Source organism: Peromyscus californicus, unplaced genomic scaffold, assembly GCF_007827085.1.
Source record: "Peromyscus californicus insignis strain IS unplaced genomic scaffold, ASM782708v3 Scaffold_13__1_contigs__length_99412109, whole genome shotgun sequence".
NCBI lineage: Eukaryota > Metazoa > Chordata > Mammalia > Rodentia > Cricetidae > Peromyscus > Peromyscus californicus.
The window spans coordinates 26,926,634-26,942,617 of record NW_026294424.1 but is presented as its reverse complement, the minus strand read 5'-3'; the positions used below and the strand labels follow the sequence as shown (position 1 = coordinate 26,942,617).

General features: G+C 48.7%; 1 pseudogene; it reads left to right on the top strand.

Moving 5' to 3' along the window:
• The first annotated feature begins 2,866 nt into the window (after window positions 1–2,866).
• LOC128108331 (selenoprotein K-like) lies at window positions 2,867–13,233 on the top strand (annotated as a pseudogene).
• The last annotated feature ends 2,751 nt before the right edge of the window (window positions 13,234–15,984 follow it).

Here is a 15,984-nt window from a genome sequence, read left to right as displayed (position 1 = left end):
TTCTGGGCTGGTTCACCAGTGAGACCACCCTCTGACAGACAGGAGGTAGTGGCAGTTTATACCACAAACGTCACTAGTGATGGACAGGTAATAAAGGGGGAGGATTCCCCAAAGGAACATGGTTATAACTTGTCAGCCTGGTGGTGCACATGCCTTTAATCCCAGCAATCAGGAGGCAGAGGCAGGCAGATCTCTGAGTTCAAGGCCAGCCTGGTCTACAAAGCGAGTTCCAGGATAGCCAGGGCTACACAAAGAAACCCTGTCTCGAAAACAAAACAAAACAAAACACTTGTCAGCCTGTATCCTCTGAGCCCAGAAGCCACGGACCTGCTGGAGAAGTTGTCAGCAGCTGCTGAGCAGGTGTGCCCCAACCCAGAGAGGAACTGAAGATCCCCGTTCCAGCCCTGCCCAGCTTCATGGTTGCTCTGGATTTCATCGGTGCCTCCTTTAGTGACCTGCTCAGTCAGTGGGCGTGACGGTGCCCTTTGCAGCTCTTCAAGGGACACTGCTCCCTATGTTCTCGCTTCTACTTGGATCTGTCTCTAGGTACTGGGTAGTACTAAGGTCCTTTATTGCTAAGCTTGGCTGTGTATTATAGTATGTTCCATGGATCGGAACCCCAAAATTTCTCTTGGTGCCACCCACAATGTCCTAGAAACCCTACAGGTGGAATCTTGGAGCCAGTGACCTGGTAAGTGACCCTCAACTACTTTCTGTTATTTGTTTTGTTTTATGTGCGTTGGTGTTTTGCCTGCATGTATGAAGGTGTCGGGTCCCCTGGAACTGGAGTTACAGACAGTTGTGAGCTGCCACGTGGGTGCTGGGAATCGAACCCAGGTCCTCTGGAAGAGCAGCCAGTGCTCTTAACCTCTGTGCCATCTCTCCAGCCCCCCTCAACTACTTTGTAATAATGTCGTCTTGTTTTTGTTATCAAAAGGCAGTGTTAAGGCCAGGAGGCAGAGGCAGGTGGATCTCTAAGGCCAGCCTGGTCAACAGAGCGAGTTGCAGGACAGCCAGAGCTACACAGAGAAACCCTGTCTCAAGCAAACATAAAGGCAGTGTTCAGCCTGGTGGGCTGCTGTGTGCCTGCAGTCCTAGCACTCTGGAGGTTGAGGCAGGAGAATCAACTTTATAGTGATTTGAGGCCAGCGTAAACTAAACAAGACTCTGTCTCAAAATAAAAAGACAGTGTTGCTCCTGAATCTGTGCAGGGACATTTCCTTGAAGGTGTTCCTTACAACACTAATAACAACAGGAAGTCCTAAAGAGACCTAGGATGTAGAGGGGCAGCTGTGCCGGTACCCACCTACAACCCCAGCACTCCAAGATGGAGGTGAGCTGTGCTGCCCAGGCACACTCCTGCCATCCATCCATAGCACCCACTTAAGCTATTTTTGATAGAGCCCAAAACTCATTGCACACTTGACCCCCTGCCCAGATATCTGATGGAATCATTAAGAACGTTCCCTGAACAGCCAGGGGCAGCTTTAATATTTCATCACCTGGCTCCGTCTCAGAGAATGCACTCCCCTGCAGTCTCTTCCTGTGCCCCGCTCAGCCTGCTATTAACAGTCCCCAAAGCCTTCTTAAACCGTGTGCTTCTCCACGTGATTTCCCAAAACTGCTCGGTGTGGGGGTAGGGTGGGGGTGGATGGGGCGAGCATCATTATCTCCCGGAGCTTCCATGGAGGATGCTAGGGAAGAGGCTCCTCCCACCCACGGGGAAGAAAAAGCCATTATGAGTCTGGCAGGGATTCAGTTCACTTCTGCTCTTCCCAGCTAAGCACTTCCTCCCAGACAGCGCAGCGGCCCGCTGACCCTGCATCCTTTTCTGCAGGAATGCTGTGTACAAGGGGAGGAAGCTCTCACGCAGAGGTCACTGCGGCACTCCTGGAGGTGACCTAGCTTCTCCCGCAGAGCTGAGTGGAAGAGGATCTAACCTGGTTCCTATTAATCAGAGTTTCAAGTTTACTTCTTTTTGTTGTTGTTGTTTTGTTTTGTTTTTTCCAAGACAGGGTTTCTCTGTGTAGTTTTGGTGCCTGTCCTGGAACTTGCTCTGTAGACCAGGCTGGCCTCGAACTTACAGAGATCTGCCTGGCTCTGCCTCCCGAGTGCTGGGACTAAAGGTGTGCACCACCACTGCCTGGCATCAAGTTCTGGCATTTATTTCTTCTAAAAATTATTTTATGTGTGTGCCTGTGTATTACATGTGTGCCTGGTGCTCTGGGACAGCAGAGGAGGGCATCAGCCCCCCTGGAACTGAAATTGCAGATGGTTGGGAGCTACCATGTGGGTGCTGGGACTAGAACCCAGGTCCTCTGCAAGAGCAACAAATGCTCTTACCTACTGAGGCATCTCTCCAGCCCATTCCCTTTTTTATTCCCACAAGCCACACTGGCCTCCTTGTTCTTCAGACATGTTCCTGCCTCTGGCCCCTGGCCCTGGCTGTTCCCTCCATCTGAAGTAACACTGCCCTCCAATCCTGTGTGGCTTCATCCCTCGTTTTCTCCAAGCCTCTCTGGTCAATTTTTGTCGTGCTCGTTTTCTCCAAGCCTCTCTGGTCAATTTTTGTCGTGCTGCGTGTGTGTGTGTGTGTGTGTGTGTGTGTGTGTGTGTGTGTGTGTGTTTGACAAGAGGTCTCGCTACATAGCCCTGGCTGGCCTTGAACTCACAGAAATCCGCCTGCCTCTGCCTCCCAAGTGCTGGGATTAAAGGTGTGTGTCACCTCCGCCCAGCCTAAAAATTACTTTTATTTTTCGCAAAAGGATACCCTTTTAGGGCCAGGCGGTGGTAGTGCACACCTTTAGTCCCAGCACTCGGGAGGCAGAGCCAGGCGGATCTCTGTGAGTTCAAGGCCAGCCTGGTCTACAGAGAAAGATCCAGGACAGGTCTGCCAAAACTACACAGAGAGACCCTGTTTGGAAAAACCAAAATAAGGGAAAAAAGGGTATGTGGGGGTACTTTTTAAAATTTAAGTTTTTACTATTTCACTCTGTGCGTACCCACATGTAAGTGCAGGTGCCTTCAGAGGATCAAAGGCACTGGAGCACCCTAGAGCTGGAGGTCACATGTGGATATGAGTTGCCTGATTTGGGTGCTGGGAATCAAACGCTGGTCCTCTTAATTGCTGAATTATCTCTCTAGCCCCTTATTTTTTAATTATGTGTATAAGGGTTTGTGTGGGGGTTTCTACACATGACTACAGGTGCCCACTGAAGCCAGAAGAGGACATTGAACTCAGGTCAGATCCTCTTCAGCAACAGTACATGCTCTTAACCGCTGAGCCGTCTCTCCAGTTCCCTCTCTCTCAAACTATTTTTAAAAGTCTTTGGAGCCAGCCGGTGGCGGTGGCACATGCCTTTAATCCCATCATTCAGGAGGCAGAGGCAGGCGGATCTCTGTGAGTTCGAGGCCAGCCTGGGCCACAGACCAAGATCCAGGACAGCCAGGATTGTTATACAGAGAAACCATGTCTCAAAAAGAAGTAAGAAAATGTCTTTGGTGAGTTCTTTCTGTGGGGCTTGGGTTTCAGAGACGTGTGGATGAAGGTGTTTCTGTGCTTCCTTGCTGGTAGGGACACTTTCTGAGTGGGCTGAAGGAAGTCTCAGGAGAGCCGCTGTGGTGACCTGAGGACCCAGGTGGGACTTCCGTTTCAGATGAGTGCCACAGTGGCTCCCTGTGACATCTGTCCAGCAGCTCATCCCTCCCGTCCCCCTGCAGCCCCTAGGTGTCATGTGAATGGCTGAAACACATCATGTGGGGAGGTAGATGGCGAGGTCCCGAACAACAGCTGTGGATGATGCAGCTTGGCAAAGCCATGCCCCACTCAGCAGACATGCTCAAGCCTTCATTCCCAGAGACAGAGAAATTGGGTGTTCTCTGTGAGGGTAATGGTAGCTTATCTCTAGGTGGTGGGATCTGGGGTGCTGTGTTCTCTTGCACTGCTAGGCTATAAATATAATTCTTCCATGTACAAGGGGTGCAGGGCTTTATACATGTTAGACTGGTACCCTACCATTGAGCTGCACCCCAGCTTCTCAGCTCTAGTTTTGATTTTTGTTTGCTTGTTTTTGTGGTTTTTTTTCTGGGGTTTTGTTTGGTTTGGTTTGGTTTTTCGAGACAGGGTTTCTCTGTGTAGTTTTGGTGCCTGTCCTGGATCTCACTCTGTAGACCAGGCTGGCCTCGAACTCACAGAGATCCGCCTGTCTCTGCCTCCCGAGTGCTGGGATTAAAGGCGTGCCCCACCACCTCCTAGCGGGGTGGGCAATGCCTCATCTGGAAGAGTGAGGATCGAAGCCCCACTCTCTCCTTTCTGCGGTGCCTGCAGAGCCTCTCTGGCCCACAGGAGGCCGGAAGGCAAGCACGGGGAGAGAGCGAGCCCATATGCCCTTGTGTGCTGCCTGGGTGGCCGTTTTTATTGCTGTAGGTAGGTACTCACTAAACCCTGGGTGACTGAGCCTGGAGTTTATTCCTGTCACCGGTCTAATTCTGCAAGGCTGAGAAGGAGCTCCAGGCTCTGGGGGGTACAATAAGCTGCTATTTGGGACCCACCCATTTCTCCACCAAGCAGATGTGGTGCTTGGAAGCCAAGGCTTGGGGGCCCACAGCAGGAAGGAGATTGAGCTGGGGAGCTGGGGTCCTGAAGAGGAGGCTGGTTGACTGCACAGAGCCTGCCCTGCCCTGCCCTGCAGAGGTGGAATAAGTTGGCTCTAACCAGGATTGCGCTACAGAATAAAGGATGGAGCCCTGGCCAGGCAGAAAGTGCGCAGGGGCTGTGCCCGGGCTGGTGGCTGCCCTGCCCTGGGTGCAACTTACCCGCGACAGTAAGGCCTCCACTCTGCCTTGTGATGGCAATAAAATGAGAACTTAATCAGCACATAGCTGCTCTCAAAATGCTGTGAGTATCCCAGGCCTACGGTAGTCGCCCCTAGAGAGCATTGACTCCTCCCCAGAGGACCCCTCCGGGTTCCCATTCTGACATGGCGGGGGCTATCTGTGGATTTATTCACCGAGAGAAAGTGGGAGCATAGCTTGTGTGCGAACGCCTGCAGGGCACTTTGTATACCTCGTGTTGCTTACCAGAAGGGGGCGTTGAGCAATACACAGAGACAATATGGTTGAGCCCACGACCACACAGCAGGATCAGTGAGGAGCCCCGCCATGCTAAAGCTCGCCTCCACCTGTTTGTGCCTTCCATTTTTGTTTTGCACTCTGGAATTTTCCATTCCATTTGTTGAATGCCACTTGTAAAGAGGCTGCCTGATGCATCTTGAGCAGGAATGTGCTAAATGGCACTATATGCAAGCTGGCTTCTCCCACATTTTGGTCACATAAAATGCCATGCCTTCCCATAATTATGAGACATTCTTCTTTGGATATTTGTGGCAGGGGAAGGAAGCTCTTAGGGCAGCTGTACCCTGTGGGTTAGGAACTGTGGCATGGTGAGACCCAGGGCCGGCACCGTTGGAAGAGTGTCACAACCAGACCCCGTGGAAACCTTAGACCCTCTCACATGCCTGAGAAACTTACCAGGCACATGGAAGGGGAAAGACCATGAAATAACTGAGTACATGTCACTAAACATGGCTGTAATGAACGCAGGAATTCAGATACTCTGACTGGACGGGGCTTCCCCCAGCATCAAGGGGCAGGAGTGTCCAAGGCCACTTTCCACTTACATATCTGTTCAGCGGCTGCGGCAGAAGTGGGAAATCCAAAATCTACCCAAACCACTTCCTTCTATTCTGACGCCCACCCCCATGTTGGGGATGGAAACCCCGTCTCAGGCAAGCATCCCAGAGCTGTGTTCCCAGTCATTCCAGTGGCTTATATATAGCCTTTTATAATAAATACTTTGTAAATTCTCTTTAATATCTCTCATGGAACTCATAGATTATATGACTTGCATATGCACCTTAAAAAGAGTTCATGTGGAAAAAAACCCAAAACATCAGGAGTCCAGGCAGGCAGACCTCTGAGTTTGAGGCTAGCCTGGTCTACAGAGCAAGTTCCAGGACAGCCAGGGCTACACAGGGCTACAACCTTGTCTCAAAGAACAAAACAGAACAAGCAATTCATAGGATTCCTCAGCCAGAGCTTCTCGAGCTGGGATGGGTGTTTGGGGACTGCACTGCGCATCGCTGGGCTCATTAGCATCCCAGGCCCTTGAGATGCCAACAACATCTGCCTCTAGGCGTGGCAACAAAGAATGTCTCCTGAGACTGCCAAGTGTCCAAGGAGGAGGAAAGACAGGACACCCCTACTTGGGAACCACTCTTCTGACACAAAGGATAAGAGAAGATAATGTATAATAAAGTAGCATGTGTTTCAAAATAAAAGCCCACACGCACAGCTGCACGGGAGGTCACATTGTGCCTGTTCTGCTGGTAATGACTGATTCAGATAGAAGGATGAAGATCAGGAGCGCTCTATAAAAGAACAGAAAAGATGGCATTCGCTGAACAGAAGCTCCTCCTCTGCTTGAGACCCTGGTGAACGCCAGAAATAGCAGGAAGACGATCACTGTACACAGTGTCTTCCTATACACACATATCCGTGATAAAGAATAATTAGGCCGGGAATAGTGGTGCACACCTTCAATCCCAGCACTCAGAGGCAGAGGCAGGTGGATCTCTGTGAGTTCAAGGCCAGCCTGGTCTACAGATCGAGTTCCAGAACAGCCAGGGCTATGCAGAGAAACTCTGTCTCAAAAAACCAAAAGCAAAACCAAAAAAGAATAGTTTAAAAGGTAGGCACAGTAAGAAATCAACAATAACTAATAATAAAATTGAATATTATACTAAAAATTATTTTAAAACATATGACTTGTTTATTCCTATGATTTTCCACTTACTATTTTAGACCACAGATGACCACAGGAAACTGAAGCCATTGATACAAAAGAAACGGGGAACAACAGACCAATGCAAACTACAGACAAACTCAGAGTGAGCTGGGCTTCTTTCTGAGTCTCAGCATCAGGATACTTGCTTCCTTGTTTTGTGACCTGGGATAAGAGTGTTACAGTAGAGGCCGGAGAGATGGCTCAGCAGTTAAGAGCACTGAATAATCTTCCAGAGGACCTGGGTTCAGTTCCCAGCACCCACATGGCTTGTTCTTTTTTTTTTTTTTTTTGGTTTTTCAAGACAAGGTTTCTCTGTGTAACAGTCCTGGCTGTCCTGGAACTCTCTTTGTAGACCAGGCTAGCCTTGAACTCACTGAGATCTGCCTGCCTCTGCCTCCCAAGTGCTGGGATTAAAGGCGTGCGCCACCACCGCACCGCTGGGCCACATGGCTTGTTCTTAAGGGGCTGGAGAGACAGCTCAGCAGTTAAGAGCACCTGCTGCTCTTCCAGACTTCCAGAGGACCCGAGTTCAGCTCCCAGCATGGGTGGTTCACAGCTGCCTGTAACTCCAGCTTCAGGGGTTCTGATGTCCTCTTCTATCCCCCACCCCACAAGGCATAAACACATACACATAAGTAAAAATAAAAATAAAAATTTCATATTAGTGAAAATCTTTAGCACTTAAGAACTGGAAGGTAGATTAGAGGCCTGAGACGTAGAGGGCGGGGCGGGAGGCGAGCTACGGAAGCTGCAGGGGGCTGGTCTGCCCAGTCGTTTGGGAGCGCCCGGCCGGTCGGAGGGAAGATGGTTCACATCTCAAATGGACAAGTATTGAACAGCGGAATCAGTCCCCACGGAGATTGTCTTTCATAACAGATTTCTTCTGGGGAATAGCAGAATTTGTGGCTGTTTTTTTCAAAACTCTGCTTCAGCAAGATGTGAAAAAATGAAGAGGCTATGGAAGCTCATCTGTTTCCAGATATGATGATGGAAGAGGGCCACCAGGAAACCCTCCACGAAGAAGAATGGGTTGAATCAGTCATCTTCAAGGCCCCAGCCCTCCTCCAATGACTGGTGGATGAGGAAGGTAAACGTCTACTCTGTGGAGCAGACGACTAGACATGCACATGTGTAGAAGGAAACCATCAAGAAGAGGTGAAGAGCGGCTTATGCAGGACAAGATGGTGTATGTCTAAACAAGGACTGCTCTGTGTCCTCACAGATAAATGAGGTCATGCTGGGAATTCCCTCTGCAGGATCTGGCCTGACTGACATGCAGTTAGATAAATGTACAGGTTTGTCTCCTTATCTTTTTTGTGTAGTTTACTAAAGTATTAAGATAGTTTTAATGAGTGAATATTTCTAGGTTGTAAAACTTGATTCTTCATCTTTGTATGATTAAACCCCAAGTCTCTGATCTGGAAGAAATAAAGGATATGTATTTAGTTCTGAAAAAAAAAAAAAGAACTGGAAGGTAGGTGTGATGGCACAGGCCCACAGCCCAGTGCTTGGCAGAAAAGATCATGAGTTTGAGCTAGATAATGAGACTCTCTCCATTAGAAGCAAAGAGATACACAGAAAAAGAACTTGGAGACACTTTCTATGAGAGATGAAGGAGAGGACAATGAGACAGCAGCTAGGTGGTGCTGAAGACCATCTCAAAAATGTCGTTTTTAATGTGTCTGAGTTCTGCCTGTGTGTAGTTATATGCACCACGTGGCTGCAGTGCCTGAGGAGGCCAGAAGAGGGCATCAGATTCTCCTGAACAGGCCTTATGAATAGCACAATCTAGATGTCCTATGATGCAAGGTTAAGTACATGTGCAATATACAGAATACATATAACAGTTATAAAAGCATTAATGAAATTATTTATGTCTGCTCACTTACATTTAGTTCAAATTCTGTTCAAAGAAACCTCAGATCTCTGGTGTACACTTTCATTGTACTGTTGCTGCCCTGCTGTATTGAAATCCTTTTTTTTGAAAGCTTGCAATTAGAAATGTTGAAGACATGGTGTAAGCAACTAGCTGCACAGCGTAAGTAAGTTACTCCATTATTATAAGGTAATCATTTCTTTCCTTAAGGTCCCTGTAAGAGACATTCCTCTAAATTACAGGCTTTTCAAATACCTTCTCGAGACTTAGAATTGTGTTCTTAGTATTGCTGACTTACAGCCATAGTGAGTTTAGTCTAGGGGACAGTTGAAAGTGATATATTGGTATGCCTGTAAGTATCCATTGGGGAGGCTAGCTAGGAGGACTGCTTTGAGCTTGAGGCCAGCCTGGTCTACTTAGCAATACCCTGGTAGGGCTAGCTCACACACTGCAAGACATCTAGCACCTTCTCTGTTCTTTTATTTATTTATTTATTTATTTTTATTTTTACTTATTTATTGATTTTGAGATCTCACTATTTGGCCCTGGCTGTCCTGGAACTCACTAGGTAAGTGAGGCTGGCTTTAAACTCATATCTGCCCACCTCTGCCTGCCCAGTGATGGCATTAAAGGCGTGCACCACCATGCTTGGCATCTCCCCTGTTCTTGGTGCCAGTGGTGTTACCAACCAAAATCCATACCTGCCAATTTCCAAAATGTGAGCTCCGGGCCACCACAGCTCTTGTATGACCACGTTCCCCGACCCATGACCACATTGTCAGTCTTTCAGATGGACACAGACTGAGGTCCTCATGCAGGCTGGGATTTGGAATGTAGCAGAGGGGTTCTAGTGTCCCAACTACGGCTCTTCTCTTTCTGACCTTCCTGTGCAGTTCTGATGGAGCAGAACTCATTCGGTGAACTGCTCAGAGTGTGGCATTAACAGCTGTTGAGTTCCCGATGTGTCAGACTTCACAGTTACCCTGTGAGGTAGATGCTAGTATTAGCCCCACGCAGAGATATGTAAACTGGGCTGCAGAAAAGAACATCTGGGTTGTGGGTCAACGATAGAGCAGTTGCCTAGCACGGGACTGGCCTGGGGTTCCACCCCCAGCGCCACACACACACAAAGCACATTTTATAATATGTTAGGGGTTGACTATCGTGTCTCAGTGTTAGAGCACTGGCCTGATGCGCACGAGGCTCTGGGTTCACCATCAGCAATGTAGAACTTTATTTATCCAGGGTTTATCCAGATCTGGTACATGTACATTACGTCCAGGCCCAGCTGTCCCACAGCCGGAGCATTTGGAAGGAAGGAACAGTTGTTTAGAAATTTGTCTTAAAGGCTGTGAAACACCCACTTATGAAAGAAATGCTGAGGTAACTTCATCACCCACAGACTGGCAAACAGGTTTCCCATAGGTGTCACCTTCAGCTGACTGGTGGCAGCGACTGCCCCTGGGAAAGACTTTTAAGACAAATCCATGAGAGTCAGGATCTCACTAATAAGTTCTGTCTGTTCTGTCCAGGAAGAGAACACGTGATGGTCCCATGTTGTGAATTTATTGTCCCTAGGCTGGAAGTCCAAATCGTACATTTAAGAAGAGATCTCAAAACTGGAAATAAAAGCAGAAAGAATTCTCAGCGGTGCTAACACATAGCTAACATGTGCCTGTGATCCTAGCACTTGGGGAAATGAAGAGAAGAGAATCTGGAGTTCAAGGTTATCTTCAGCCTCCAGTTGGAGGACAGCCTGGGCTAGACAAGACCTGGTCACTCACAAAAATAAACAACAATATAGCTAGTCTGTGAGGCCTAAATTTACTGGAAAACTCACCTCCTCTAAGTACCCTTCTTGCGTAGCCATAGAAACTCTGAGGTGGGAAGGACCCTGGAGATGACTTGCATGTGTTCACCTTAGAAGAAATCTGAAAAACAGGAACAGAAACAAGAAGGAATTTCTGGCGGTGAATTCTGAGTTCACCAGAAAAGCTAGTTCCTCAGAATATTCCATGCACGGGCTCGTGGAACCTAAGGCCCAGAGGGGCATTTTAAGATTATTTGGGTCCTGGCTTTCACATTTGGCTTACAGAAGAACATCTGGGGGAACTTTTGAAAATTCCAAATTCCAGTGTCTGGGTTTTGAGTCAAGAGTTCTGGGGTAGGCCCAGGAATCACGGCGTTGCGCCCCTCCCTGTCCCCTACACTTTCTGATACCAGACAAAATTAAGAACTGCAAATTTGGTCAAAGTCTGTCATCTTAAGGTAAGGAAATGAAGACTTAGAGCAGATGGACGTTGTCCCAGGGACACAATTACTTGATGGTAAGGAAAATTCTGTCTCACGGGGGTGATGCAATACCCTTCTATCCCTAGAGGTGGTAGCTCTGGAGTCCGGGCTCCCCGTGGGTAGTCTCTGTCTTTGTGGCCCTTTCTGTAAAGCTGACTTTCAAGCTAAGCACGGAGAAGCCTCTTGAGGTGGCCATTTTGCTGCTTCTCTACCCCTGGCATTTCTAGAGTGGCCTGAACGACATCTTTGAGGGCCACTAGTATATTATGTGGGTTCTCTCTGTGTGTGTGTGTGTGTGTGTGTGTGTGTGTGTGTGTGTGTGTGTGCACCCCATGCCACGAGGTGCACTATATGATCGGCTCGTCGCCGCTGGCCCTCCACGGCACTGCAAACAACAGTGAGATCTCAACCGACTTCAACTTCAGCTGCGAGGTAACTGGACCGAGGAAGAGGAGAGTGTGAAGCTCTCACTTGGGGGATGCCATGCACAATCCTCTCAACAAGTGGAAGGAGCTGTTAGCCCGTTTCCAGGTGAGGAGAGGTGCCTCTGAGGAATCGGTAGCTTGTGTAGGGCCCCGCAGCTAGGTATGGCCAAGTGAGAAAGGGCCAAGCTGGTTCTCTGTGTCCCCGTGCTCTGCAGCCCCTCCTAAAGTGCTGTGTCCAGCCTCTTAAAGGACAAGCCTGCCCCACAGTGGGCCCGGAAAAAGCAGCAGCGGTCATGCACCGGGGACACCTGAGCCCACACTGATCTTTACCAGATGCCTGTCTAGCATCTCTGACGCCTGAGGCATCCAAATGGGGGACAGTCCACGGAATAAGTGGCCTTTGTTCTCCAAACATGTCAGGGTGGCAAAAGACACAGAAAGAAGCAATGGTGTCATCCTGTGGTAGTGCACATGCTTGAGGCCCTGTGCGTCACGCTCAGCGCAGAAAAAGCTGGGGCGCTCATGTGCACAGATCCATGCGATGTGTGGGATGAGGAAATGTTTGTTGTTGTTGTTGTTGTTGGGTTGGCTGTTGGTTGGTTTGTTTATTTTTGAGACAGCGTTTCTCTGTGTAGCCCTGGTGTGGTTCAACGTGGCCTCTGCCTCCCGGAGTGCTGGGATTAAAGACATGAGCCACTGGGACTAGGTGTTCCTTCTAGAATTAACCTTTAAAAAGAGTGGGTTTTTCAAAACTACCCTGGTCTACAAAGTGAGTTCTACGCCAGCCAGGACTACATGGTGAGACCCTGAATGGAGGGGTGGGGGGCAGAAGGTAAGTGGTAACGATTCCAGGCACCCGAGAGCCTGCAGGTCCGAGATGAAGAAACGGCTCGGAAGTGTGGGGTAAAGCCGTGGCTGCGATGGCTGCAGGGGTCCGTGTTTCCCGGAAGACACTGCAGAGTATGGAGTAGTGGTGGCCCAGAGGCAGCCTGGAGGAACTGGCAGGCAGTGGGGAGACCCCTTGCCTGGATGAAGTCTACTGGATCTCCTCCCTACTCATTTCTAGACAGTCTGTGCTCAGTTCCCACAGCTGGGCCACCGAGCACACCGGGTCACAGCATCTTACGGGGAAACACTGTGCAGCCGAAGCGGCCTCGTCTCCTCGAGTTCCCTCAGGACACGTCTCTAAACTCCACACCTGGTGACTTCTGTGGAAAAACAAGAGATTTTCAACGTCACTGGTTGAGGGGTTGGAGAGGTGGCTCAGCGCTTAAGAGCACTGGCTGCTCTTCCAGAGAACCCAGGTTTCCCTTCCCAGCACCCACATGGCGGCTCACAACTGTAACTCAAGTTCCAGTGGATCCGACATCTTCATACAGGCATACATGCAGGCAAAACACCAAACTAATGTATACCCACGCGCACACACACACACACACACACACACACACACACACACACACACACACGCACACACATCCCACACACACAGTCACTAGTTGACAGCACTGTTGTAGGCCACTTTAAAAAGGGAAGAATGAAAAATCAAATCAAATCAATCAATCAATCAATAAGGAAGAAGACAACACTCCACCATCGCATCTGCCTTAGGAAGTACAGCCGAGATCTTTAAAGAACCGGCTCTCGGCCTTCAGGCAACCTTTGTGGTCTCCTGCAAACAACTACCACAGAGCAACATGAACTACCTAGTAGAGGAGATAAGGCGTTCCCTCCCCTAAGTCAACTTACATGTATGAAATTTCAAACGTGTTTACACAAAATGAAACTAGCATTGTCATGAACTGATTATTTTTCTTTTTGTTCACTATCATATTCGGTTTGACATTTCAATTTTAAAATGTACAACAAATGTATTAAAAAAACAAAACCAAAGAAACGGCCTGGCTCCCGTGTGGCCTGGGCCCTGGGCCCCTCCCCAGGGCAGCTGCACGAGGCAAACTCTCCCAACAGCAACATACCATCTCAGTCTGTGATCCTGTGCATGTCTGGCATTGACAGAATCTAGCAGCCTATGAAATGTCTCCATCACGCCGACTTTTAAAGATGTGTTTGATTCAGTCACCCAATGGCCTAGGACATCAAAAACAAGTCTGGGTGTGGTGGCACACACCCGCAACCCCAGCATTTGGGAGGTAGAGACATAAAGGCAAGAGGATTAGGAGTTCAAGATCTGCCTGAGCTAATAAGCCCCTGCCTCAGGTTAAAAAAAAAAAATTGGGGTGGTGATATGGCTCAGCAGGGTGAAGTATCTGCCACACAGGCTTGAGGACCTGAGTTCAATCCCCAGAACCCACATAAAGATGGAAAGAGGATCAAGTCCACAAAGCTTTCCTCTAACCCCTATATGCATGCGGTGCCACACATGTACCACCATCCATCCAGCATGCATACACATACCAATGCTTTTAGAAGATGTTGCAGGATCTGTGGTCTGCTGGAACATGGGGGCAGGGGGGGTGCTGGGTTTCCTGCAGACCTAGGGCTACAGGATCTCCATGACACAGGGCAGCGACGGATGTCCAGGCAGAGTCCCAGTGAGGGCCCAGCTTCAAGGGTGCAGCAGAGACCAGGGACCTCGAACCAGACCAGTGATTCTTTGCGATGAACGCCTGCATGTAAAAATGTAGGGATAGAGGGGTTTACTGACTCAGTGCTTCACACTGCAGCTTCCGGGACGAGATTTTCCCTTCCTTTTTTTTTTCCTTTTTTCTTTTAAATTTTATTTTGCTTTATTTTGTGGGGGGAGGGAGATGGGTGGGATTGGGAGACATGATACAAAAGACATAAAGAATAAATAAAAAGAAAGTTAAAAACAAAACAAAATAACAACAATAAAAAGATATTGGAGGGCTGGAGAGATGGCTCAGTGGTTAAGAGCACTGACTGCTCTTCCAGAGGACCTGGATTCAGTTCCCAGCACCCACATAGCAGCTCACAACTGTCTGTAACTCCTGTTCCAGGGGGTCTGACACCCTCCTACAGACATACATGCAGGCAAAACATCAATGTACATAAAATTAATATAATAAATTTAAAAAACTGTCACTCAACAAATATTTAAAAAAAAAAAGAAAGGCCTTGGAAAGGTCCATCATGTTAAGTCTCAAACCCTGGGACAAACAGCTGAGGTGCCTGTTTGACATATCACTGGCTGCCAGGTTCTCCCAGCATCCCTCAGTCCCCACCTGTTACAGACCTGAACTCTCCAGCCCAGGGACTAGCCTGCCCTTCCCCCAGACTCTTCCCCATATAATCCAGCCATTTTGATTACCCGACACTTTGTACCTTTGCCCTCTTGGCTGATGCACCTCATTCCCCTCTCTCCCCTCCTCCCCTCCCCCTCCCCACAGGGCCCAGCTCAGAGTCATGTTCACTCTGGACACTCCCAGATGTCCCTGCCTCTGGCTATGCTCTCCCTTTTATCGACAGTAAACCTTCTCCTCCACCACACCTAGGAGCAGTCATGCCCTTCCTTTTTCTTTCTTTTTTTTCATTCACATCTTTTAAAATTTTTGTTTGTTGTTTCTTTGGGTTTGTTTTGTTTTGTGTTTTTTCAAGACAGGGTTTCTCTGTGTAGCCCTGGCTGTCCTGGAACTCATTCCACAGACCAGGCTGGCCTCGAACTCAGATCCTCCTGTCTCAGCCTCCTGAGTGCCGAGATTAAAAGTGTGCCCCCCACCACCACCTGGCTTTAACTTTTATTTATTTATTGATTGATTGATTGATTGATTGATTGATTGATTGAAACAGATCCCATTACGTAGCCCATGCTGCCCTCAGTCTCACAGAGATCTACCTCCTGCCTGCTGGGATTAGCAGTGTTCGCCACCACACCTGGCTTCTGAAGCACCCATCTTTGTGTTTGGCAATCCATAGATGCCACACGTGGTGGTACAAACCTGGGGTCCCCGCATCCAGGAGCCAAGGCAGGATAGGAGAAAAGGGGACAGACAGACAGACCAGGGATACATCGCAGTTGGTAGAACAGATATGCATGCAGGAAGGCCTGGGTTCAATCCCCAGAACCACAAAAATAAATACTAGGGCCAATAAAATGGCTCAATGGGAAAAGGCATCTGTTGCCAAGCCCAAGGGCCAGAGTTCAACCCCAGGGACCCACACGGTGGAAGAAGAGAACTGACTTCTGCAAGTTATCCTCTGCCAGGTGCCTCATGGAGTGCAGGTGCCCACACACTCTAAATAAATAGTAAGTAATAAATAAATGTAGCAGATGTTTTTTTAAAAATTAGAGAATGGGCTGAAATGAGAAAGTCACCGTGCACCATAGTCCAGTTACTCTAAACAAGCGCCACACTCGAGAGATCATGTGTTTGCCCTTTTCAAAGATGGGTTATATTCACTAGGTGCAGTGGCACACATCTTTAAAGCTGGCATTTACAGATGGGAACAGATGGAGCCAGAACTGTGCCTGGGCTCCCCAACACTCTCTTGTCCCACCCCTCCCCTCCTTTGGGGCTCTCCTTCCTCTCTCTGTCTTTCAAAGTTCCCATCAGTCCCGGGGTCTG